We start from the raw sequence: 23,797 nt of genomic DNA, 5'->3' as shown, positions 1-23,797 counted from the left end.
CTGAACTTTTACCAAGTCTTACCCCTTATGAAAATTTACCAGTCCATACATTTATCCAAGAGTCTTGCTTAAGCACTTCCTGACTTCAGAGATGCTTGAGGCTTAATTTTAAGATAAGAGAATAAATCTCAGCTCCAACTTTGGAATTTTTTTTACAGACAATCTCTATGCTCCTCTGGCTTTACCCATAACTAGAAATATGTTGGATATAAAAGCTGGGGTTAATTCCATCAGTTGAAGGTTAAGCCGTTAACTTCTCTAAACAGGAACTTTCATCAAAACACCAATGGTTCCTTCTTTTTGCCTGATGACTTTGAAGCTGATCATTGAATGTGTCAACATGTTACCTCTCTTAGGTAAATTAAGTCCACTTAATAAGCACTTTCTGAGATAAAGTCCTATATCAGAAAAGTTTCTCTGAAGATGGAAATTTCAGGCACTATGGTAAGCCACTGGGAGAGACGTTTTGATGTCAGTGGAGACTTTTTATAATCCCTCAAATAGCACAGAAGAACTGAAAAAAATAGAATGAACACACTGATAAGATTATAACAGACAGTATAAAACCATTAACAAAGCTGGCCTATCATGTATTATATTTGAAAAGAAAGAGATTAAAAGTTAATAAGATAATAATTAATTTCCTAGATTCATTTTCCTTACTGTTGTTATAAATTGCTAGAGATTAATAAAGCAGATAAAATTATAGTATCAATGCTTATAAGAACAAGGGAGGAGATAATATTTGGTTATCTTGTAACATCACTAGGAAAACATAGTAAGAAGGCCATGTACCCACATTTCAGTTGACAGGAAGAGATTGAATTTGTTTCATTGATAATATTTTAGATGCTGCTGCTTCTCAGAATTGCATCTAAGAAACAACAAATATTCAGAGTCTCTGCATGGAGTATATGGAAGGCTTCCCAGAGAGGTGAAATCAAGTTGCATCTTAATGGGGAATGCATAGATATTTTCAAACTAATTTCAGAGGCCATAGTGGTGTGGAATTCTTGGCAAAATATAGAGACATCAAATGGTATTTTGGAGCCTAACTTAAGGAAAAATAATTGAACCAACACAAATATTTGGGATATGCAACTCCTAAGCCACAACCTCTCTAGGAAAGAATTGAGATGGTGGTATAAATGCTAACATATTTCTGCTGCATTTCCTCAGTTTGCCCTTCTATGTTCACTGTCTATCCTTCTCTTCCTGCTTAGAATAGAGAGAAGGTGCTGGATGGATTTCCTTATTTTCCTGGCTTTCTGTTGGGTTTCAAGCAGTGGGGATTTCCAGCAAAAAACTGGAGAAGAAGGAGAGCCATGTTGGAGTATTTATTCCCCAGATTCAAACCTTATGGGGTTGCAGTGGTTGGTTTCATCTTTCACTGAAGTTTGTAGATACTGTCAACCCTCAGCATATAGCTGTCTCAGGGTTCCAGCATAGTCATTCATTTCTGCTGCTTGCCCCTGATGACTCTATACTATTAGTAGCCCTGGGCCACGGCACCATTCATTTAAGTGTTTCTCTTAAACACTATCTGAGTTCTTGTGAATAGTTCTGTCATTACCTCTCCTCAAATGAGCAAATTTGAGTGTTTCAAAATGTTTGAATCCTGAGTCATACAGGATAAAATTATTTGTCAGATAAAGACAGTAAATGGAATTTTGGTAAGCAGGCATTCCATATTTAAAGAATAAAAATGTGACAAAATACTATGATAATGAGAATCAGCTGAATATGGTAGACAAAGCAAAAATAACCTACAAAATTAGGCTAGATTAATAATAATAATAAGGCATTACATTTGTCTCTATAGAGATTGGCAGAAATTTTAATCAGGACAAAAATGTTGGTGTCAGATATTTGGAGAAGATAAATGACTTTCCAAGATTAAATTCCCTTAGAACTTCAAGGGGGATGAAATATAATAGATTTAGTTCTGTGTGGGATTTAGTTCTGTGTGGTGGTCAAAAGAATGACAAATTATTATTAAGGGTAATTTGCCAAGATCAAATTCAACATTTTAGTGAAAGTGAGGGCAACTAAAAGATGTTCATCAGAAGGAAAGTTCTTAATGACAGAAAGTAAAACAAAGCAACAGCAAAAAATGACAGAGGGGCTTAAAACATTTGTAAAAACATTACTCAATATTCCAGGGGAACCCTCAAAGTCATTTAAAAGCACCACAATGTGTTTACAAGAAAATAACTTGCCCACATATCTTGCACAATCAAGTGACAAAACTGTATCATGAATGAAAAAAACAAGCAGTAATTTAGGGCTTTTGCTTTTTTTCAAAATGAAGAAATTGTGAAAGAGAATTAGAAAACCTAGCAAGAGTTTAAGTTCAGTTGTAAAGTAAAAACAAAGCCCAGAATAGTTTGAGCGGCACTTGAATTTCTAAGCCATTAATTAAAATTAGAAATTATTCAAATATTAAAAAAAAACTAGAGAAGGTGAACTAGGGAACCAATTTGATCACATTACTGAGAATATACTAAGGGAAAAAGAGGAAATTTAGCTAAAAATTATTCTACTAGATATGGGTGAGTTTTTGAACCAAGCTATATAAGCAGAATGTATTGCATGTATTGGACAAAACTATTATAAATAAATCACCTGCCATAATCAGTAAAGTACTCAAAGTATAGTGTGGGTGCCCTAAGTATGTAACATATTATTTTAATGATCAATTTGTGGGTCCATGTGATTCTCATAATAAGCATTTAAGAGATAAAGGATTATAATAGCACTTCAATTCCAGGCAAGCCGTTGGCATTGGTGATAAATTGTGAGGGTTCTAAAGCCCATTGAGAATAACGTATTCGTGGAAAGGTAACATTTTTCTGTAACGCAAAACCTGGTCTGACTGCTCTATTGGAGATTTTTTTTTTTTTTTTTTTTTTTTTGCATTTAAATACAAACCAAGCAGAACCAAAATGGAAAGAAAATAGAAATAAAACAAAGGACAGAAATTGTTAGTTGACGACTCTGGTCCTACCATTGTGGTAAGAATGTTAATACACTCATTAGACAATGATGATGTTCTAGGGGGTAGCAATCGTTGTCCCAATTTTACAGTGGAAATGGACTAAGAGGGCTCCATAAAGACCTTGTTTACTGGCTCTGGTCTAATGGCTAGTAACTGAAATTCTGACAGTTGCCCAGATATATCTGGTTCTTAGTACTCTGTTTATTTTACCAGCTTTTTAGACTTTTTGAAAAATTTTAATAGATATTTATCAGAAGTTTTAGAAGGCTTTAAACATTGAATGACAGTTCAATTGGATAGTTTTACAAAGATAAGGAGCCAAATGAAATATAAGAACAAAAAAAGATAGGAAAATCAGACATTTCTCTGGCTAGCAATCACTAACAGTATTTGCCAGGCAAAATTCTAAGATGGTCCTCAAGATTTCATTCCTCTGTCATACAGATTCTGAATAATTCCAGTGGCTGCGAAAATGAAAGGCTTAGACTCCCACAAGTAGTTTATGTTATATGGCACAGTTTACTTTAAGAAAGGGAGATTATCCAGGTGTGCTTACTAGAATCACAGGAGACTTTTAAAAGCAGAGATTTTTCTCTTGCTGGTCACAGAAGAGGAAGTCAAAGGTGTTCCTGCTGGCCTGGAAGAAAGCAAACATTCACGTTTGAGCAGCTGATGAGAAGGGAAGCCCCTGGGCACTGAAAGTAGTGATGAATAAACAGCCAGGAGGAAAGTGGGGACACAGTCTTATGACCATGGAAAATAGATTCTGCCATTAACCAGTGTGTTTGGAAGAGGACCTGAGTCCAGATGAGAACCACAGCTACAGAGTCACAACTTGATTTCAGCCTTGTAATACCCTGAGCGGAAAACCCAGCCACACCCGGCCCAGACTTCTGACCTACAGAACTATGACTGATAAATGGTGTTGTTTAAAACTGCTAATTTGTGGTATTTTATCATTCAGCAATAGGAGAGTAACACACAGCAAAAGCTACTTCTGGAATTTTTCTTATCTTTTATTTTACAAAAGTCCAGGCAACTGAATGGTAAAATGATAGGAAGTTTGTGCATATAGTGAAAGTTTGATCTGTGGGAAGTACAGTGCGTGGAAATTGAGTTATGCTGACTGTATGAACTGGTAGATGTTTCAGTGGGGGCAGTAAGCAAGGCATTCAAGGAAGAAAATATAGCTGACATTGAAGATGTGGTCTCAAGCAGCAGTTATGATTCACCAAAGAGCCACAGGGGGCACTTTCATCATTCCCTGTAGACATTAGCATAACATGCTACTGTTCGGAAGACAAAAACAAGTATCATCCCAGCACTTTGGAAGGCCGAGGTGGGCGGATCATGAGGTCAGGAGATCAAGACCATCCTGGCTAACGTGGTGAAACCCCGTCTCTACTAAAAAATACAAAAAAAAAAAAAAAAAAAATTAGCTGGGCGTGGTGGTGGGCGCCTGTAGTCCCAGCTACTTGGGAGGCTGAGGCAGGTGAATGGCGTGAACCCAGGAGGCAGAGCTTGCAGTGAGCCAAGATTGTGCCACTGCACTCCAGCCTGGGTGACAGAGCGAGACTCCATCTCAAAAAAAAAGAAAATAAAAAAAAGTCTGAGCATTGTCAGGAAAGGTGTTGAAAACTCACTAGAAACAAAAGGTTTGTGGAAAATATGAATATTGTTAATTGTCTCCAAAGATAATGTAAATAGTTATCCTTCTTAACCAGACATCAGGAAATACATAAGTGATAGACAGGGTCCCCACATGAGCAACTAAAATGATCAATAGGTCAAACAGTCTTAGGTAGTGCATTTCACAAATATGTCCTTTATTTAAAGAATTGAATATTGAGTTATAAACAATAAAATGACTAAGTAGAAGGTCTATTGGCAACAATCTTAGAATCTGGTTATCTGAGAAATGTTTCTTCTTTCACTTTTCTGACATTTCCTCCCATGCCTGGATCAATTCAGTTGCTCATGCAACAGTAACATGTTAAGCTAATGTTTACAGGGAACAATGAAAATGATCCCTGTGGTTTTTTAATGAATCATACCTGCTAGTTGAAACCCATTCATCATCTCACAAATACCATCTGCCATGCCTCTGGCGAGAAAGTGTGAATTACTCGGTTGGTAAAATCAAGGCAACATATTGGGCATGCTTGACTCATCTCCTTTACACTTCTTAAGAGTAAGCCTGACCAAAGAGAACACCTTTTCTACTCTGCAAACAGAATATATAAACCTGTATCATTCTGGAAAATATAAACCACAAACTCTATCATAGCATTTTTTTAAGTAATAAAGGTGAAAATTTGCTCCAAAAAAATGTTGTCCTATTTTTTTTTTTTTTTTATTACTAGCTAGTTTAAAGCCTGGTGTGTTTAAAGCTTGAAGGTTAGAAAATCAAATGGATTGGCAGGGCTACATTCCTTCTGGAGGCCCTAAGAGTGAATTCATTTCCTTGCCTTTTCTAGCTTCTAGAGGCCACCTGCAATTTTTTGTTCATGGTCCCTTCCTCCGCCTTCAAGCAAGCATCTTTAAATCTGTCTCTCTGACTATGAGCCCCTCTTCTGTCATCACATCTCCTTCCCTCCCTCTTCTTCTGGGTCACACCCCCTTCATTGACTGTGCCCTCCTATCTCCCTTTCATAATGACCCTATGATTACATTGGGCCCATATGTGTAAATCAGTACAGTCTCCCCATCTCAGGATCCTTAACTTAACCACATCTTCAGAGTCCCTTTTGCTATGTAAGGTAACACACTCACAGGTTCTGAGGTTTAGGGCATGAACCTTTTTCCAGGACCATTATTCAGCCTACCACATGGAATAGCTTTCATTTATGTGTCTTTGTCCATAACACTTCTAGAAAGAGAAGACCTTATATGATGATGCTGAGAAATTAAAAGCTTCTGTTAACACATTTATATGTATATTTAAATGACTTCATGTAAAAAGATTTGTTGTGCAAAAATGTCCAAAACAACTAGCAATTGTGGAAGCTCCAGAATTGCAAAATGGATGAGCATAGATAGGTCCAGTTGGCTGAAAGGTGGTGGCTAGCACACTTCAGATTTGTCTTTTCATAGCAAGCTTGATATTTTTACAAGGATGATATATTTATCTGGAGGGCAAATCAAGACCAGGGTCTAAGGAAACTCTTGGAGGTAAATCCTCCCTTCCTCTCCCCCATCAAGGCAAACCTCTAGGCCCTACCATTAGTAGCATTCAAAGATTCTGCCTAAAGGGATTGAAGATAAGAGACAGGACAGGCAGGTTTGTCTCCTTGTGTGAAATTTACCAGACTTGCACTGATTAAACAATTTCTGCTCTCTTTGACTTTTTATTTTATCCTTTAGGTCATCTCAGTTTTCATGTGTCAATATACCTCAGTTTCAGTCAGTTTCTTAGAACCTATGATTTGATATCCTTTACACAAAATCTGTCTTCAGATAGGTGTGCATATTTGGAATTTAGTATTTACTCTTTAATTAGAATTTTACCGGTCATAAAAAATAAAAGTTCTGTTTGTGACATGCTGAATTTAACATTAATGTAGACACTCAAGAGTTTTTTTGAACTAAGTTGTTTGAGAGCTGATAATATGGGATCCTTAGATTTGAGGTTTTTCCAGTTCTTATGGTCTTTTTTATTAGTTTCATCAGTATTTGTTATTTGTACATAGATTAGCAGCCTCTTAGTGTCTATAAATATTTAGAATCAGTAAAATACTTGCCATATAATGATAAGCAAAATATTCTGATCTACTTGAGTAAGATTCTTCATACATTTTAACAGGATTATTTTTCCTGTTTTTCTGTTTATAAGATCCTGTGTGTTAGGTAATTTTGTAAATAAAGATGTTAATTGCAGTGTTTTATACTAGCTCAAAGTGTTTAAAATATAAAATAGAATCCTGCATATTCTTCACAACTATTATATTATTAATAAATTAGAATACAATGTGATTACAAAAACTAATGAGACATAATTCTACATATTGTTATAAAACCATATCCACATTGTATAGTGAATAGTTCAAAAATTGACCTGAAAACTGAGCATTTATAATTATATTTTTGTGTTAAATATATATGACATATATATATATATGTATATATATATATGCATGCTTAGAACAGAATTTGGAAGGAAACACACACATCAAACTGTTATTAATTAAAACTAACGTTTGTTGAATACCTACTATATTCCAGGCTCTGTTCTAAGTGCTTTATATTTACTATTTTATATAATTCCACAGCAATCTTGTAAACTATTAGTATTATCTTCATTGTATAGGTTTTATACATGAAACCAAATTACAGAGAGATGAAATAACTTGCCAATGATACCTGGTTATTGAACACTAGCTGAGATGTGACTATTCAGAGGACTCTTACCTCTACTTTGATCATAGTTTATGCTGGGATTTTCAATACTTAGTATGTATTACTTTTATAATTATGAAAAAGAGGAAATGTATATTTCATCTGGGGACAAAAAAGATTCCCAAAAAGAGGAAATCAGTCACAGACACCTGGCTGCAATATATCTGACATGCTTATTTAAAAAGTGGGAGAATGGACACTTGAAAGCCCATCTTACTGAGTCTTTAAAATCCATTCCTTTTTAAGATAAATTCAAATTTAATCTCAAAATCCTCACACAAATAGGTGGGTAAAACAATCTTTTTGTCTTCACATACAAATTTCATCTTTTCTGAAGAACGGACTTCCACAGTAAATTGCAAAAACACATGGAGATAGATCTACATTTTAAAACCATAGAATTTTATAAACACAGCATTACTATGAGGAAACTACTAAAGGATTTAGTTTAAAAATCATGCTGGTCTCAGTCAAATTGTATTAATGGATTCACAGGAAGGAATGAACGACAATTACATTTGGAAAAGTCTTGCAGCAGATCAGTTGGTGTCTTGGTTGTCTGTTGCTGTGTAACAAACCACCTCAACACTTAGTGCTTAAGTAACAATTTATGATTATCTCACATGGCTCCATAGGTAAGTTCTGAGCTAGGTGGTTCCAGCTTAGATTCCTCCATGTTACTGCAGTTAGATTTTGGTTGTGGCTGCTGTCATCTGAAGGCTGACTTCAGACATTCAAGACAGTGCACTCATATGGCTGGATGCCATAACTGGTTGATGATTGGGGGATCAGCCAGCAATATGAACTGGAATGTTTACATGTGCCTTCTCCAAGTGGCTTGAGCTTTTCAGAGAATGACGCCTAAATTTCCAGAAGAAGCATCCAAAAATGGGCGTTCAATTGCAAACTTTCCAAGAGGCAGGAAGCTCAAGCTATTGGGCCAATTAAGGTCGAAGCCTACAACCAGCACAGCATCATTTATTCCATATTCTATTGGTCAATGAGTCCACAGGGACCACTCATATTCAAGGGCACAGAGAAACAGAGTTCCCTTCTTGATGGAGCAGTGGCAAGAGATGGGAGATGGTGGGAGATATTGTTGCAGCTGTCTTTGGAAAATGCAATCTGCTCCAGTTAATTAAAAAGCAACTTTCCCCTAGTCTTTGCAAAACATGTTTGATGAAAAAAAATATGATGTCACTAACAGGGAAAGGCTAACTTTATGAATATTGTGAATATAATAATCACTATCCCTTGGGAAGAGACTACCTGGTTGCCACAGGTGATATCTCCCCAAGTGATAGTGATTATTATAAACAATGTGGAATATGCTACTTTACACTTCTGAAAGTCTTTCTTTCTGTCTCAGTTACTTTTTATTTGATAGTTGCTGACTAAAGAATAGAGATATGCAGGATAAAGATAAAGCTAGGCAGTAAAACAGTGAATCCACAGAGAGAAATTGCTAGTGTAATTATAAGACAAGTTTGCTGATAATTTCTGTTAATCTTCAAAGTTAATAAACAAAAGAGGGAAGATAATCCTTTCTACGTAATTGTGGTAATGTCATACATCTCTGTACCCTGAAATTTCTAAAGCCCTTTCCCATATATTACCTGCTTTGAGCCTACATAAAACATCTTATAGGTCAGAAAACTAAGGGATAAGTCAGTTATGTGACATCCTTAGAGTCACATAGATAGTAACAAAGATTAATACGTAGGTTTTCTGTCTTCAAGACTCTTTCTTTTGCATTATCTCAATAGGCTTTTTTTTTTTTTTTTGCCAAAACTGTTTTAAGAACAAATGAAGAAAAAATGAGAACCTGCAGTATGCAAGAATGGAAGCTAGATATGTGATTTGGAGTAAGTTACATGACCTTTTAACCTGGAAAAGAAGTAACATGGTGATGATAATAATGGTGCTCACCTGAATTGTTGGGAAATGAGACAGTATAATACAGTCAAAGAAAGTGTTTGATAGGAGTTATTTCATACTCCTACTTTGGCATTATTACTATTATTATTACATTAAAAAGACAATATGGTGCAGTTGAAAAAGTATGGAGTCAGTTAGATCTAGTTTTTATTTTTCAATGTAAATGATAAAAATTGCTACAATGTTTTTAGGCAGAATTCATCAAATTTAGATTCTTCAATTAACAGATGTAGAATCTGAGGCCAGAGAGTATGAGAAACTATACTCCAGAATAACAGATAATTTCTACAGAACTCTTAAGTACAAGGCCAGGTTCAAAGAGCTCTTATCAAAGAATTCTAATAAATCATGCAGAGAAAAAACAGTGTGAGAGCCAGCTCTGATCAGTAACAGCAGGATTAGTGATAAAGGTGTTAAATTGTGCCAGAAACTGCTTCAAATGATCTCAAGGTCTGCTATTAATCCTAGTACAAATATTATTATTTGCAAAACTGTTTTATTTTAGAAAGCTTAAAAGCAAGGGCTTTCTTAGCATTTCTATGACTTCAAAACATGCAACCAAGACACCCATGATCATTTTATATTATCTCCAAGTCCCCTAATTGGTCCTTTTGATCATAACCCTTATCAGACTTCACTGTAACCTCTTTACAACTGAAGCTGCAGATGTGGATATAGAATGTAACAAGAAAAGAGCTGAGACCAATGAAATGATATCTCACATTGATGGGGTAAGATAGTCCACAAAAATGTGTCTGAATGAACTATATAGCTGAGCTATAGTGCCTATGTGAACACTGGAAAGAGAGAGGATGTGGCTGTGTGCCTGAAGTCTGTTTGTCACAAATATTTAGTAGATGGAGTTCTGAATTATGTGAGCACAGTTTACAATGTATAGCTGTATCACAAAAATTTATTGGTTAACAAAACAGGGTAGAACATGTTCTCATTTTTAGAAACTAACAACCACAGTGGACATTCGTATTAGTTTTCCAAAATATTTATTTGCTGACATATAAACCTGACCTATATGTTTGTTTGTGATGAAGTTGTCTCTCTTTGAGGATAAACTTCAAAAAGTAGTGAGGATGCCAACTGCAAGAATAATTCTTGTGTGGCAACTAGCCAGAACGTCATGTTCCCAGAATTCAATGAAGTAAATGTCAAATTGCATTGCCAAAAATTTATTAATCGAGGAAACAAGTTTTTCCTCTGTGTCTGGAAGTTATATTTCTGAAGCATTTTTTCTGCCATGTCAAACTGTTTTCCTGAATGTAAGGCTCCAGACTTAGAGATGACTGTGCTAAAAAGCTCTTCTTACCTCCTGCAAGTGGTTAACTTCTAACTGTATCATTGGAACAGGAGCAAAAGTATCACACCATCCTTGACTCAAGGAGATTTCAGAGGAGAGGAGAGGCCATGACTGACAGGAAGAGCCCACTTAGCTAGGCCGGGGACAGCTGGACATCAGAGCAAGTAGGTGGGTGGCTAGCGTCCAGGGTTAAAAAGGGAACAGAGGGATAGAAAATAATGCATAACGCCCAATTCTGTGTCTATTTCATGTGTAAAAGGCTATGTGCAATAGTCAAGGTTAAAAGTTTTATCTCTTTGAACGAGTGACACCAGTCAAGTATGAAAATGAATTAGGTAATTTTTAGAACCTATAGTTTTAATGTCTCTATCATTCTTCAGATGTTGAAATTGAAGGAGCATCACATCAAACTGATGTGCTTGCATAAACTGATGTGCTTTCATGAACTGTATATTCAAAATAAAAATAATTTTATTGCTACAAATACTTGTGATTTAAAAGTATTGCAGAGTTACAGAAAATTAACAGGGTTGCAATCAAATTCTTTAAAAGGTGACTCTTTAGCCAATGGTTTATCCCATAATTCACTCTTCTTGTAATAACAAAGTATGAAGGCCATTTTCCCAGCATGTTAGTGTCTGCAAGGGTGTCTGATGTCAAAATGGAATTATTCTTATATGGAACTATAGTAGTTAGACAGCTTCATATTAAAAATACAGAAATAACTTTTTTTTTACTATCTGGAAATTTTGTTTTTACTGACTGTTGGATTTTACAGAATGAAAAGTTTTGTTCAGTAGAGTTCTCTGAAATCTGACATTTTTGTTTACATTCTATCAAGATTATAATTATGTATCTAATTTATATAGAACATTTGTGATACATAATGCATATGCTCCTTTTCTTCCTTTAAACTCTTTTCTTTATTTATCTATTCTGCTGTGGCTGTTGCTTTTGCTATGAAGTAGTCGTAGTTGCAGTTGTTGCTGAAAAGAATCAACATTTCATTCTCTTTAAACCAGTTTTTTAAGTGAAAATGTAAACTTTCTAGTAGAATAATTTATTATCCTTTGGGTATATACCCAGGAATGGGATTGCTGGGTCAAATGGTATTTCTAGTTCTAGATCCTTGAGGAATCGCCACACTGTCTTCTACAGTGATTGAACTAATTTACACTCCCACCAACAGTATAAAGTGTTCCTATTTCTCCCCATCCTCTCCAGCATCTGTTGTTTCCTGACTTTTTAATGATCGCCATTCTAACTGGCATGAGATGATATCTATTGTGGTTTTGATTTGGATTTCTCTAACGACCAGTGATGATGAGCTTTTTTTCATATGTTCGTTGGTTGCATAAATGTCTTCTTTTGAGAAGTGTTTGTTCATATCCTTTGCCCACTTTTTGATGGTGTTCTACTATAAAGACATATGCACACATATGTTTATTGCAGCATTGTCCACAATAGCAAAAACTCGGAACCAACCCACATGCACATCAATGATAGACAGAATAAAGAAAATGTAGCACATATACACCATGGAATACTATGCAGCCATAAAAAAGGATGAGTTCATGTCCTTTGCAGGGACATGGATGACACTGGAAACCATCATTCTCAGCAAACTAACACAGGAACAGAAAACCAAACACCGCATATTCTCATTCATGAGTGGGAGTTGATCAATGAGAACACGTGGACACAGGGAGGGGGTCATCACACAATGGGGCCTGCCAGGGGGTGGGGGGCTATGGGAGAGATAACATTAGGAGAAATACCTAAAGTAGTTGGTGGGTTGATGGGTGCAACAAACAACCATGGCACATGTATACCTGTGTAACAAACCTGCACATTCTGCATATGTACCCCAGAACTTAAAGTATAATTTCAAAAAATGTAAACTTTCCCTTTGCTTTGCAATATGCAAATTTTGCATCACTTTTTAATAAAAATTGATGGTTGATGTATAATATGAATGGTTTTATTAAAATGGTGTTCATATATAATGTAAAAGTTAGGTAATTGAAACAGGCTTCAGTTGTAAGGATGTGGGCTTGATGGCTCCTTCTGTCTGTGTATGTGCCACAGTGAACACTGTGCAGGCCCCTAATATGGTGGTTGGGCATCCTGTGTCCTGTTCTGAGCTAGTTGCACAGTGGCTTTGGGGTGAGTCCAAGATGCTGTAGCAAAGACAAAGTATAAGAGAGCAGATATTCTTGCTGTTGACCACCCAGGTAAAAGTACTCGGTCCTTAGCTCAGATGACTGAGCATGGGAGGTGAACTTGCCTCTCACTGGATCCTTCTCACTTGGACCTGGGCTTTGAGGAAGCTGAGGGTGTTGACAGGAGGTAGGAGAAGGGTGGCTTCCACCAAAGAGAAGCAGCTTGCCAGCGAATAAAGTGATGGAATCTTGCAAACCAGTTCTTCAATGTCTGTTACTTTCTTTGTCTTGCCCATCTTGCTATTCCTGGACTTTTAGCAAGATATGATTTAAATGATCTAGCACAAACTCATTCCTCCTAGAATTCGTCTTTTGTATTGGGTGTCCACACTTGTGTCACATAGCCCAGTGTGAAAGTGGCAGTTACAGGAGAGAAGAATGCTTGCCCTGGTGGAGAACCTATCACTTTTGCCAAAGTTCGAGGATGAGGGTAGGATATTGGTCTTTCTTCAAACCGTCTCTTAGCTGACTCAGAAACGCAGGGTCACTTTTCATAGGGCAATTGTTTTTGACACTTGTAATTTAAGCAACTGCCACTAAGTGAAAGATGGCACATTCACTGAGTTTAAATGTGCAGTGATAAGTACCTCCCAGGCAAGGACAATGGCCGAGGGCTTGAGTTTGAGCTCTGCCATCTACTAACTGAGCGAACCTGCTTTCTTCATCTGACTGCTCAATTAATTCTAACTCCCTTGTTGGGGGTTTTCAGCATGAAATCATAAAATGGCTTATACAAAAACACCAGACACATAGATGGTACCATTTAGAAAGCAGCAACCAATAAGTGTTTTAAGATAAGCGAGCAGTTGCATTTTAATTACTTTACCTTATATTATATTTCTTGATTAACACAATATAGGAATTTACATACACATACACACAGGCACACACATCCTTCTTGTGGTGGTTTTGCTTGCATGGCTGAGAACACAAAATGATTCTTCTTTTTCTAGCTTATAATAATCTGCAGTGAAAGGGTGCAAGCCTCAGATAAAGAATGCCTTTGCAAAGATTCAATTTCTTGTGTTGTGACCTTGAATTGTCAAATATGACTACTTACCTACTAATCTTTAAAAATAGAAGTGAAAACTGAGCTCAAAATTTACAAAGTGTAAACTAAGAAAACTAACACAGCATGTTGGCTGTGGGTGAAAGCATGTAATTAGAGCTCTAAAATGAAATCCTATTAGATATTAAGAAGTGACTTCATGGCATTTCTCCTTTTAGTTATAGACAGCATCTAAATCTGACAATCTGTCATCTTACAAAGAACATTAATTTCTAGTTCTTTCTCTTCCTCCTTAGCATTTTCTTGCACCTGGTGTGTACAGCAATGATTTATTGTGGGATTATTTAAGAAATATATTTTCCCAATAAAACTCACAGCTATTCTTCTCAGAGGCTCAGGCTTAAAAAGTTGTTATCTACAATAATGTCTTCATTGGTCATTCATTCTTTAATAGCAATAAACTGGTACAATTCAAAATTATTTTATTTCAAACCTTAAAATCTATGTATTTCATTTTTTCTGTATGTTTTTCCCTACATACGATTAACTTTAAAACAATTCTTACCACATATAATTAATTTTTAAGTCACTGAAGATGTTGCTCCTTTGATCCTGTTTTTCCATCTCTATTTCTACCCCTCCATTATTATTTATTATTAACAATATCTCCCGCTAGAATCCCTGGATAGCATGGTTGGGACCTGTATTTCTTCTATCTGATTTATGGATATGACCCAGAGAGTTTAAATGACTTGACAAAGGTTAAGAAACCAGGCAGAGACTTCACAGTTGCTGAGTCCCAGTTAAGAGCGTTAGAGTAGACCTTGAGAGGGAATGTTACATTTGCAGAATTCTTCTCAATGAATCTTCTTACATCTGCCAACATAAAGCAAGCCACATACCCCTGAGGAAATTGGGCTCCGGAGAAGTGAAAGATAATTCACTAACCCCTAAAATTGCTTACATAATTGATCTGTTCTGCTTTTCTTTCTTGGAAAACTTTGGGAAGACTCTGTGGTAAATTTAAAGAGACATTTATACAGGTTATTTTCCCTTATTATTTTCCCATATTGCAGAACATTTTATGCATGACCTTGACCACTAATGCTTTGTAACATCAAGGATGAGAAGGATTATTGGTTTAGGATTAAGGAAGTACAACATAATATTTTTGCATCTGTAAAATTACTACATGGTCCTGCCTCTGAGGTTCATTAAAGGTTAGATCCCCATTCTGTTCACTTTTAGCATGTTCATGTCACTATATCTTCTTCTGCATCAAACTGCTTATTTCACATTTCATGAACTTGGAAAATCATCTTTCTTTTTTTATAGTCTCTCCAAAACCCCACTCGGTTAAAAATAACTCTAACGTTGGACTAGACTGTTATAGGGAGCCATTTTTATATCTAAAGGCTAATTCAGCTCAGAGATGGATTGGTAATGGTATATCCCCTTAACTTCCAAAGTAATTTGTTTTTGTGTTTTCAGGTTGGAATCATGCCCTCACTATTAATATTTCATACCAACAAGTAGGGGCTTCAATATGTCCATCTGCTGGGCTGGCAAAATGCCAGCTACTGAGTCTGAATATTGTCCCTAGGAAGGAGTAATTATTTCCTACCTCCTTCAGTTACCATGGTATGCCTTTTTCTTCCCCAGATAGGTATTTTTTACACAACATTTAGACTTGATTAACATGAAATATTGATTTCCTGATCATCACTTGTTTAGCAACAATGCAAATACATTATTTTGCTTGAGGAACTTAACTAGTCCTAGGAAAACCTCCATTTACATAAGTCAGATAACACAATCTATTTAAATAAATTCTAATTATTTAGTATATACTCTTACTGGAACATATATTTTATGCATAAATATTGGGAAAATTAGGAGCATACAAAAATATCTAGATAAGTAGCACCAAAGGATGACAGTTTTTACTGAATGGCAAAATAAGATGGAAAGAAAAAGTCAGCATTATGTTTCTGTATGAAAGATCTCAGCCTGTCCCAGTAAATAGTCACTTGTTGAATGGTGCTTAGTTAGAAGACTTGTTTCCATCATTAAATACATACAAGGACATTGTGAGTCTGACGTCAGCTCTTGGTCTCCCAATATTATTACAAAGGATGTGAAGCTTTATTTATAAGGTTTATTGCTTTATAAAATTTACTTATAAAGTTTCACCATCTGAAACATTTTCCTGATATATTTTAAGTTTGAGAGCAGGCTAGTGGCTAGGAATGTACTAACAACTTGGTGTAAGTGTGCTTGCATTCAAATATTAACTTTATTTTGAAGTATGTGACCTTGGACAAATTCCTGACCCTTTGTTTTTTTCATCCATAAAACACAGTGATGACAAAGGGGTTTTTTTGTGAAGATAAGTAATTTAATAGCTATAAGGTACTTTGTATACTAAATACTTAATAAATATGAGCATATTATTTTATGTTTTAAGATATTTTACAGGTTCCTTTCATCTATCTGGGAACCATGACCTGCCACATTAATGCTCATAGTGGGGGACTGAAAGCTTTCAAAAGATATTCACCAAAGAGGCCACTGCCTTTTGGGGAATCTACCAGCACCGACCCTTTCCTCCTCCTCAAAAAAAAAAAAAGCGTCTGTTGTTTATTATTCTGTACTTCCCCTTTCCATCATAATTCATGGAGTTTACCAGCCTCATAGCCAGGACACTTACCTGGGCTTAATGTCTTTTATAAAATCTGTTTTTGTGTAAAGCATGGTTGCTTTTCAATCCAATATTACTTGGGGATAGCATAATATTTTGGGACTTGCGGGTGTTCAATAAAGGCTTTGTAACCATGTACAGCTCATTTATTTATAACAACGTTAGAATGAGACTTAGCTCACAGACTCAGTTCTGTGTGGTCTATCCTGCAACCACAAACTACCTGCTTAAATCAAATGAGTTGTCTTGAAAATATGATTATTAAGTGCAAGAGGGAAAAATAAAAGATAGTCAATTTATCATCTCATGTAGACAACGTTTATTCATTGATTCATTATTAATTTAATCAGAAAACTCTTATTAAGTACCTAATAAGGACCACATTTATTACGTACCTAGTAAAGACCAGGTAGTTTTTGCTTGAAGCTACAAAGACAAGACAGAGTAATTGCCACTGTAGGGCTTCCATTCTGATTAGCAAAGGTGATGGTCAGGTAGAGATCAAGATTTGTAAATAGCTAAATATCAGATTTTTGTATCAGCAGCTATGATAAAATTATATACTGAACACAGGAGTATCCAAAGGAAAGGTGAAACCATTCCACCTGAATGGGTGAGTGTCAGTTAAGCCTAGTCTTAAAAAAATAGTAGGATTTGATGAGCTGGATGGGATGGAAGGATTCATGTATTCAAGGGATAAAATCTATTAATACATGACAACAGTGCAATTTTTCACCAAAGAAAGGCAGGCCTATTACTATACCTGTGTATGGCATGAACTTAACACATACAAGAAAATAAAATAACTGAAAAAGTAAGATGATATCAAATACACTGTTGAGTTTTCTCCAAAGACAATATTGGAATAAATATGAATATGGTCATTCCTTAGCAGAAAGAAGATGATAATTACAAAATGATCACTTTAATAGATACGATATTCCAACATAACTCTTTATACTCTATCTTCCAAATGATCTTCTAATAAAAAATTGAAATTTACAAAGCATTAGGAACAAAGGAGATCCCTCTTTTTTACTCTCTTTTCTTCCTGCCTTCCTTTCAGAAAATAACAGTCCAAAAGCCATTTGGTGAGGCTAACAAGGTAAGCGTTCATACGAAATTGGGGGCTGTAAAAGTGAGAATAGTGGATGTTACCACTATCATACATGTCGATTGTCTGTACCCTTGCTAGGAAGTGTACTTCATGGGTGGCAAGTGGTTTTCAATTTGTATTTTTCCTCCCACAGTGAAAAAGCAACTATGGTTTCAGTAGAACATCCAAGTGATTATGGCAGGAAATGATATAAAAGCATATACCTTGTAAGTTTTGTATATTTATTTGTATTGTTTGTCTTTCTTTTCCAGACTGCAGGCTGTATAAGAGTATTTTTTCCCTGTTTTATTCACTGGCACACAGTAAGTGCTCAATAAATAATTTTCAAATAACAAGAATAATTTGGATAATACAAATGTATGTATGAAACAAAGAGTCATTTATGTTAAGACCTTAAAGGTGTTAAATACAGTCATACACCACATAATGAGGTTTCCATCAATGAAAGACTATATATAGGATGGTGGTCCCATAAGATTATAATACCATATTTTTACTGCACCTTTTCTATGTTTAGATATACAAATACTTACCATTGTTTTACAATTACCTACAGTATTTGGAAGATGTGTTAGTCCATTCTCATGCTACTAATAAAGACATACCTGAGCCTGGGTAATTTATAAAGAAAAAAGTTTTAATTGACTCACAGTTCAGCATGGCCTCAGGAAACTTACAATCATGGTGGAAAGGGGAGCAAACATGTCCTTATTCACATGGCAGCAGAAGAGGCAATGAATGCAAGCAGGGAAAATGCCAGACTCTCATAAAGCCATCAGATCCCATGAGACTCACTCACTATCATGAGAACAGCATGGGGAGAACCACCCCCATGATTCAATGAGCTCCCCCTGGGTCCCTCCCATGACACCTAGCGATTATGGGATTACAATTCAAGATGAGATTTGGGTAAGGACACAAAGTCAAACCACATCAGTAGAGTAACATGCTTTACAGGTTTGTAATGTAGGAGCTATACCATATAGTTTAGGTGTATAGTAGGCTCTACCTTCTAGATTTGTGTAAGTACACTCTGTAATATTTGCATTTGGATGAAATCACCTAATGACACATTTCTCAGAATATATCCTCATAACTAAGCAATGTGTGACTGTAATTTGTGTAATTTTTATTTCCAGTTGATTAAATATACAAATATTAAAATGAGGTAAAATTGAGTGACATTTTAATATACATTTTTTCTTCGTTAAATATGTATTGTTGAATTGCATGACCAGCAGTCAATGGTACTTATGAGTCAAAGGATGAAGTTAGAGCTGTTAGAGTGGAAATAAAGAGGAAATATAAAAGATATATAAGAAATATGCAAAAGAAAGAAGTCTAGCTAGAGGTCTAGCAAAAAGAATGCAAACTTTTTAAGCTTTATATAGTAACTTTATGTTTTTTCCCAGATATTGCATGTATAACATAAATGTATGACATAAATAATTTTAAAAGATGCTATGACTTTGCATTCTGTAGAAAATGGTCATGAAATTACAAACATGGCCTAATAATTTTTATATTTGATCTCAATATACCCTGAAACTAATTTCCTCAAGAAATGTTCTGAAATATGAGGGAAAATCAGAAACTAATTTCCTCAAGAAATGTTCTGAAATATGAGGGAAAATATTTATGCAAATTAACTTAAAAAGTTAAATAGGATCATGTGTAGAAAAGTCAAAAGGGAAATTATGATAAGAGATGGAGGAATTATAAAATCAAGCCATGACTGGGTGCGAGAACCTGAAGGGTAAGAATAGTAGCTCATTCTTTTTTAATATGACAGTGTCTAACCACTCAAGGGCTGAAGAAGAGAAACTATTAAACATTTGCTGATGAAAGATATACAAAAATGAATAAAAAGTTTGATGTAATAAAAGTAATACTAATAGCATAATTAAAATAAATGAAGATCAGGCATAAAGATTTACATGGACATACCTTAGAAAATAGCAAGCTATGCAATTACATTGCTTGGAAATTTACAAAGAGTTTATTAATTACATGTTTAAAAGATTTGTGATAATATATGTATTATTTTAATATACCTGTAGAGAACATTATTATTTTCTTTAGTCCACCAGGTAGACAAAAGTATTTCGGCCACCTTTTTTTGTGTGTGTTTATGTTGCATACATCTAAATTAAGAATAACAAAATTATTCTAGGTACTGCTTTGGAAAATTTATCCAATATGTTGTTATGTTCAATATGGTATACTTGACTGCTTTACAAAATATTATTATACATTCAACTGGCAGGGAGCTTCTAATTTTCAACTTTTTAAGGAAAATGCAGAGATAGTTGGATCACAGTTTAATACCTATGTAAGAACATTGTGGCATAGTTACCAGGAAAAAAATGCCTGTGAGGACAGGTTGCTATAAAAATCATGAATATATTATAAAAAGAAGAGAATAAATTTTGAATCATAATTCTTAATTTATCCAAATTATCATCAAATCCCTTACTCTTAAGTAGGTAATATTTTAGAGTTTGAAATTTGTGTTAAATATTAGTATTTAATTATGTAAAATCACATAATTCACTGAATATCCATTGAACAAATTTATACAACACAGGTGTAGTTTGCATCTCTAAGGCATGGATGTTTATATTTTTCACTGGACGTTGCAAAGTACATACTGTACACTGAAGATTAATAAACATAAATGTTTAATACAATGCAAATGTGACTGCTTGGAGAGTTTGGGCTGTACATTCTGACTTTTCATTAGCCATTCTTCAAGTTGACAGACGAGCCTGTCTCAACTCATTATTTTAGGGCTTTAATAGTCTCTTTTTAACTCTAGCATTTTTTAAAGTATTAATTTCCTCTTCTTTGTAAAAAAAGAATGGAAGAACAAAAACTCAATTATATACCTGTTAGAAAGCTGGCTCAATAGAACTGTAATAGTTCCTTTATTATGGTCTCTTAATACAGTTGCATAAGTGCACTTGAAACGTAAGCTTATTTACTTAATAGACTGTAATTACTTTCTGAAGCCCCTTAGAGCCAAAAGAGTTTTTGGGTTTTCATTTAAATATTCAATGTTATGAATGCCACAGGCACTTTCTAGAAGAACAATCCTTGGGTTCTTTAGTAGTGTTCATCCCTTGGAGTTTTGGAACAGAAGTGTAGAAAGCTGGAGGTGAAAGGAGGCTGTGAGCTCATCCCGCCAGACTACACGTGACAAGAGCAAAGCTGGGTGGTGGCAGAGAAGCTACAGTCAGTCCCAGCAGGCCCATCACACAAAGGTTGCCTTTGGAGATTCAGTTGCACATTCTTTCCTCTATGCAGTATTATCAGGTTGTTTAACAAAAGTAAAACATTGACTATTGTTGCTTCTTACGATCACATGTATTTCAGCTGGAATGCTACATGCTAAGGTAGATGAGAATACTAAATATTATATGAGCTATCCTTGGCATATGGTACCAAATGCTAGTGGAAGTGTTGGGCATGTGAGGCTTTTATTCCTTCAATGTTTCAGTAATTGTGGAAAAAATATAGAATTCTTACCAGGTCTTGCCTCTGCACAGCCCCAACCCCCTCTTCTCTAGCTAAGTCACTTGGCAGGCAGGCTGAGCCGGGATCTAGAACTGGGAATTTGACCATGCATGGGAGGGTTTAGAGCGTGTAAAGCCTTCTATTTGGGGACACAGGATCAAATCACATCTGCCGCTAGTTTGACCCTGACCTTGTAGATCAAGCAGAATAATTGGCTTTCTGCCTTATTCCTCAATCGTGGTTTTCTTCCCACATTTACCCTACTCTTGCTTTCTTGTCTGAATCCCAGCCTTGGAACTTGTTCCTCTAGAATATTCTTCCACAGGGGACTTCAGTCTGCCTCTTTCTAATGTCTGGGACTCTGTTACTTGTACACAGATTTGCCTGGGGCTCCCTTCCCACCTGCCTGCCTGGAATTCCTGACACTGCTTTGCTGCCAGTCGAGTCACCCCTTAACTTCTGTTGGATCTCCTAATTCCAAATGCTGTCCTGGCTAGCTGGCTCTTGTTTACCCACAAGTTTCCTGAACGTTATATCCTACTATGTTATATTTCGACCAGCACCAACAGCTGCACTTGATAACCCTAAAGACTGACTTTCCCAGGGAACATATAAAATTTCAGGTTCTGGCCACTATTATCTGCTCTGTTCTTCTGCATGTAACTGCATTGCCTTTTTAAAACAAGAGCATCTATTTGTGAATTAACCAGAAAAACTATATATTGCCTTGGAAATTATGTTTATGTCAGTTGTAGATTAGTTTTAAAAATTTAAAATTAGCTCACAGAGACATTTTGCAATTTAATTTCTCAGTTTGCCATGTAGTTGTAAAATTAAACCAAACAATTTATTATTTCAGTCCTGGAAACATTATGAATAATCTTTCAGACAGCTGACTCACTTGAAGAAAATGGGGTTTTTCCATGTACAACTTTGAGAACGACGTAATTTGGGTTTGATTTAAAAGTGAACCTATGAGTTTTGAAAGAGGTCTGAATTTGGCAAAAGAGCATTTTTTTAAATAGCAACATCTAATCTTCGCATAAAGCAAGATCATGGCTGCATACCAAGTAACTCGTATTTGTTTTTAATTGATGTGAAGAATTCAAATCCTCTCATGAAATTTTCTAACTGTGATTTTACTAACATTTGGTTTGTTAAACTTTTTTCTTTGACACTCTTTGAGGCTAAGAATTAGAAATTCATGTTGCAAAAGACAAGAATAATTGCAGCTCCCTCAACTTCTTTGCAACTTTGCCTGTCATATCACCTTTCTAGCTTTCATTTTCTCATCTGTAAAACTCATCAGAGTTTTGGGGATAGTGAGAAGGAAGGAGATGAAATGTCTCCCAATTCTACTATGCCAAGATTTAAAAAGTCGGAGAAATACTTGCAATGGGACCTATTCCTTAATGGAATGTTTTCTTTTAAGGCAGAAAACTTGAGACAGCTAATGAAATTAGCCACACCTTCCTTTTTACCTAATCTTAAACTTTTCTCTCACTTAAATCTATTTTTCCTCAATGTGCCTCACACTTTTCCCCCTCAAAAGAGTCCACCTCAATGCAAAAATGTTTCTAGTGTTTTGAGTTTTCTGGGTTTTTGTTTTTGCCTGTTTACAAGTGGGTACAAAGAAAAAAAGTGGTAAAACATATACTTTTAGATCTAGCAAAGATTCTAATGATGACCAAGAGTCTTGTAATGAAAGAAAGAAGTGAAGAGAAAAGAGGTGACAGAAAGAAAGGAAAGGTAAGTTTTTAATTAGATCTGGTAGAACTATGAAGAATAGGAACTTTTTCAACTAGGGTACTGTATTATAAACTCTTCCTGCAATTTATTTATTTATTTATTTATTGGAGACCAGGTCTTGCTCTGTTGCCCAGGCTGGAGTGCAGTGGAGTGATCATAGCTCACTGCAGCCTTGAACTCTTGGGCTCAAGTGATCCTCTTGCCTCAATCTTCTGAGTAACTGGGACTATAGGTGCACACCATCATGCCCAGATATTTTAAAATTATTTTATTTTGTAGAGATTGGGTCTTGCTCTCTTGTTCAGGCTGTTCTTGAACTCCTGGCCTCAAGTAATCCTCTTGCATTGGCCTCCCAAAGTGCTGGGATTACAGGCATGAGTCAACACACCCAGCTTTCCCTGAAATTTCTCTCCTTACTCTCCCTCATTTAAGTCCATATCAAAGCATTATCTATCTAATTATCTATCTATCTATCTATCTATCTATCTATCTATCTATCTATCTATCATCTATTCATAGATAGGGGAAGAAAGCAGGGAAATCATCTATTGAGGAACCTGAAGAGATTTGGAAACTCGTTACAGGAACTGGCCTTTAATTGAGAAAATGAGGATCTTGGATCAAAATTATTTAATTTGAGGCTCTTAGCACCAGACTCAGCTTCCCCATTCCTGTGATTTTCTTCTGCAACTTTAGCCAAGGCACATAACCTAATTTCAGTTACTTCTGCATAATTGAGAGAATACAACCTGTTCCTTTCCTCACAGAGTCATACCAACCTAGATGAGGAAGATTCAAGGAAAAGTACTTCAAAAACTTCAAAAGACTATGTCACAAACT

General features: G+C 35.6%; 1 protein-coding gene and 1 long non-coding RNA gene across 6 annotated transcripts in view; one reads left to right on the top strand and one right to left on the bottom strand.

The window, feature by feature from the left end:
• The window catches only part of KCNH7 (potassium voltage-gated channel subfamily H member 7), a 475,718-nt gene that overhangs the window by 182,947 nt on the left and 268,974 nt on the right, over positions 1-23,797 (bottom strand). The gene's annotated exons all lie outside the window — the stretch shown is intronic.
• Positions 1-23,797, top strand: part of LOC126932959 (uncharacterized) — a 72,213-nt gene that overhangs the window by 19,877 nt on the left and 28,539 nt on the right. The window contains exons 3-4 of the long non-coding RNA XR_007718390.1: positions 17,642-17,680; positions 17,944-17,994. This is a non-coding gene — a long non-coding RNA (uncharacterized LOC126932959). The remainder of the gene's footprint in view (positions 1-17,641; positions 17,681-17,943; positions 17,995-23,797) is intronic.

The sequence above is a fragment of the Macaca thibetana genome, chromosome 12 (assembly GCF_024542745.1).
Source record: "Macaca thibetana thibetana isolate TM-01 chromosome 12, ASM2454274v1, whole genome shotgun sequence".
Classification (NCBI taxonomy): Eukaryota; Metazoa; Chordata; class Mammalia; order Primates; family Cercopithecidae; genus Macaca; species Macaca thibetana.
This window is presented reverse-complemented; position numbering and strand designations above follow the sequence as displayed.